This window comes from Triticum dicoccoides, chromosome 3B, assembly GCF_002162155.2.
Source record: "Triticum dicoccoides isolate Atlit2015 ecotype Zavitan chromosome 3B, WEW_v2.0, whole genome shotgun sequence".
NCBI classification, from domain to species: domain Eukaryota; kingdom Viridiplantae; phylum Streptophyta; class Magnoliopsida; order Poales; family Poaceae; genus Triticum; species Triticum dicoccoides.
In genome coordinates this window covers 751,723,809-751,728,220 of record NC_041385.1, presented here as the reverse complement: position 1 = coordinate 751,728,220, position 4,412 = coordinate 751,723,809, and positions in this window count along the sequence as shown.

Below are 4,412 nucleotides of genomic sequence, written 5' to 3'. Positions count from 1 at the left end.
TTCGGTTGCAGAGCCCCCGATTATGTCCGTGTCTTCGGAATCTGGGGTTATGGTCGGATCCGGACTGATGTTGCCGGTCTCCCCTTCGGACACCATGGATAGCTTGAAAAGCCTTTCCAAAAAGATGTTAGGTGGGACAAGGTCACGCTTAGCGCCGATTCGGGCGAGGGCATCTGCCGCTTGATTGTTTTCTCGAACCACGTGATGAAATTCGAGCCCCTCAAACCGAGCTGACATCTTTAGGACGGCATTACGATATGCCGCCATTTTCGGATCTTTGGTGTCGAAGTCTCCATTTATTTGAGATATTGTGAGGCTTGAATCCCCGCGCACTTCTAGGCGCTGGATGCCCATGGAGACGGCCATCCGAAGACCATGCAACAAAGCCTCTTATTTGGCTGCATTGTTGGAGTCTGTGTATAATATTTGGAGTACGTATTGGACTGTATCTCCCGTGGGGGATGTTAAGACAACACCTGCCCCGAGACCTGCCAGCATTTTAGAGCCGTCGAAGTGCATGATCCAGTTGGAGTATGCGCTGTACTCTTTAGGGAGTTCGGCCTCTGTCCATTCGGCGACGAAGTCCTCTAGTACCTGGGATTTAATGGATTGTCGTGGTTTATATGTTATGTCGAATGGGAGGAGCTCGATGGCCCACTTGGCAATCCGGCTTGTGGCATCGCGGTTGTTTATTATGTCATTAAGTGCTACTTCGGAGGCCACCGTGATTGAACACTCTTGAAAGTAGTGTCGTATTTTCCGGGATGCCATGAAGACCGCGTATGCTATTTTTTGATAATGTGGGTACCAGGATTTGCATAGTGTGAGGACAGTGGACACGTAGTATACCGGCTTCTGAACCGGGAATTTGTGTCCGTCCTCCTCTCGTTCGACGGCGAGCACCGCGCTCACAACTTGGTGTGTTGCAGCTATGTATAACAACATGGGTTCGCCAACGTTCGGCGCGGCCAGGATTGGATTGCTTGCTAGAAGAGCCTTTATTTCCTTCAGTCCGACCGTCGCCGCGTCCGTCCACTTGAAGTGTTCGGTGCACCGAAGAAGGCGATAAAGTGGCAATGCCTTTTCTCCTAATCTAGAGATAAGGCGGCTTAGAGCTGCTACGCATCTAGTTAGCTTCTGGATTTGTTTGAGATCTGTTGGGGTATCCAACTGTGACAAAGCTCGGATTTTAGCTGGGTTTGCTTCAATTCCTCTATTGGAAACGATGAAACCCAACAGCTTTCGGCGGGAACACCAAAAACACATTTTTTCGGATTGAGCTTAATGTCATATGTTCGGAGGTTATCGAATGTGAGCCTTAGATCGTCTATTAACGATTCGGCGTGTCTGGTCTTGATGACTAAGTCGTCGACGTATGCTTTAACTGTTTTGCCGATTGTGTTTCTCTAGGCATGTTTGAATCATGCGTTGGTAGGTGGCACCAGCATTTTTGAGCCCGAAAGGCATAGGAAGCAGAAGGGCCCGTGTGGGGTTATAAATGCCGTTGCGGCTTGATCGGACTCCGCCATTTTGATTTGATGGTATCCAGAGTATGCATCGAGGAAACACAGTGAGTCGTATCCCGCGGTAGCGTTGATAATCTGATCGATGCGTGGGAAAGGGAAGGGATCCTTAGGGTAGGCCTTGTTGAGGTCTTTGAAATCGACATATAGGCGCCAGGATCTATCCTTCTTTGGTACCATCACCAAGTTTGCTAGCCAATCCGGGTGTTTTATTTCTCTGATGAATCCGGCTTCGAGTAACTTGGCTAGTTCCTCTCCCATGGCTTGTCATTTGGGTTCTGAAAAGCACCGTAGTGTTTGCTTGACCGGCTTGTATCCCTTCAGTATGTTGAGGCTATGTTCGGCCAACCTGCGTGGGATCCCTAGCATATCAGAAGGGTGCCAGGCGAAAATATCCCAATTCTCGCGTAGAAATGCCCGCGGTGCAGCGTCAATTGAGGGGTCCAGCTGTGCCCAGATGGATGCTGTCTTCGAGGGGTCCGTTGGGTGGACTTCGAATTTGACTATTTCATCCGCTGGTTTGAAGGAGGTGGACTTGGATCGCTTATCGAGTATCATGTCATCCCTATCCACTATGGAGCGTAATGTGGTTAATTCTTTGGTCGCGAGGGCTTCAGACAAAGCTTCGAGGGCCAAGGTGGCTGTTTTATTTTCGGCACGGAGTGTTGTGTCCGGATCATTGGCAAGGGTGATGATTCCATTGGGCCCAGGCATTTTGAGCTTCATGTACCTGTAATGGGGTATAGCTTGGAAGCTCGCAAATGCATCTCGCCCTAACAAGGCGTGATATTCACTGGTGAAAAGGGGCCACCTGAAAGGTTATTTCTTCGGACCGATAATTCTCTGGCATGCCGAATACTACATCGAGTGTGATTTTTCCCGCACATCATGCCTCCCGGCTGGGAATAATTCCTCTAAAGGTTGTGCTGCTTTGTTCAATGCGGCTCCTATCTATTTCCATTTTATTGAGAGTTTCCTCGTAAATGAGGTTTAGTCCGCTACCGCCGTCCATGAGCACTTTGGTAAGCCGGAAGCCGTCCACGATTGGATCGAGGACTAAGGCGGCTGGTGCACGGACTATCTTGAATTGCGGTCCATCACTGGCACTGAAAGTTATGGCCGTATCGTTCTAGGGGTTTATTGCTGCGACTTGGCAGACTTTGGCGAGGCCGCGGAGTGCTCTCTTGCACCTATTACCTAAGGCAAAAGTCTCGAAGACTGTAAATATTGTAGCATTGTGTTTTGTGGGATGTTGCTCTACAGTGTTTTTTATGAGGAGATCCTCGCCGCTTTTGGCCACCTGCCGAAGTATCCAACATGCTCTAAGGTTGTGTGTTGGTATGGTATCCGGTGTGGTGTGTATTTTGCATGGCCTATCGAGCCATCCCTCCAAAACGGTTGCGTGCCCTGAAGTGGGCTTCGATTTTTTCACGATTGGCCCGGGCGACCTACGAGGGTACACCCTTTTTGTTTGGACGAGGGGTTTAGCGAGAGCCAGTGGATCCCAAAAGGCTGCCTGAGTTTTCCAGGTGCTTTCCATCATGCTGTACTTCTGTACTATGATCACCAAGTCATCGAAGCATGATATGTGACGGCGATTTATGGCGTTGAGGAGCCCCTTGTCCGTGCAATTTTTGCAGAATAATGAGATTGCGTCTTCATCGCAACAGTTCTTTACCTTGTCCTTGACGATGAGGAATCTGGTCCAAAAGTGATGTACAGTCTCTTGGGACTGTTGTCAAATGCGGGAAAGATCGCTTGAGTCTGGGCAGGTGGGTGGATTTAAGTCCGAACCCAGATCTGATTCGTGACCCAAAGCTTGAGGAGTTTCCAAACTTAATAGTTCGGACTCCGAGATGTAAACCAATTTTTCTGGCCCACATTCCAATTCTAAGTTCGGAGTTCGGGGCGCTTCTTCCCGTGGACATGTATCCGGCTTGATGAGCTCGGAAATCCGGACATACTTCATCCTCAATATGGGGGAAGAGTTGTTGGATCGCTCCTCCACCACCGCTATCTGATGGGTGATCGGCGGAGATTCAATCTCTCTCTGATCGGGTTTAATTCCAATCCGATCATAGTCCGAAGCGACTCCCAGAGTGGCGATGCGATCCAGGAGCCTGTTTAAAGATGATAACTCTGTTGGATCCATCTACTTGGCGTATTTCGAGCTGACACGGAGGCGATTTTCGATGACTTGAGAAGTCATGGTCGGTGCGATGGCTAAACGTGCGGTCAAGACGAAGTCGCCCAGCCGGAGAGTTTGGCCTGAGGCCAGAGCTCCCCCGGAGGTGATGTTGTCCTTGATAACAAGGTGAGCCATCAACCCTATCTTTGACGTCACAGTGGAACTCTCAATGAAAGCACCAATATCATTGTCAAAATCGGCGGATCTCGGGTAGGGGCTCCCGAACTGTGCGTCTAAGTCTCTAAGGCTAATGGTAACAGGAGGCGGGGGACACAATGTTTACCCAGGTTCGGGCCCTCACGATGGAGGTAATACCCTACTTCCTGCTTGATTGATCTTGATGATATGAGTATTACAAGAGTTGATCCACCACGAGATCGTAGAGGCTAAACCCTAGGAGCTAGCCTATGATTATGATTGTTCTTGTCCTACGGACTAAACCCTCCAGTTTATATAGACATCGGAGGGGGCTAGGGTTACATAGAGTCGGTTATAGAGAAAGGAATCTTCATATCTGAATTGCCAAGCGTGCCTTCCACGCAAAGGAGAGTCCCATCCGAATGCGGGACGAAGTCTTCTATCTTGTATCTTCATAGTCCAATAATCCGGCATACGCATATAGTCCGGCTGTCCAAGGACCCCTTAATCCAGGACCCCCTCAGTGGTCTTTGAAGATCCTTGAGGTACTCTGTCGTGCATCT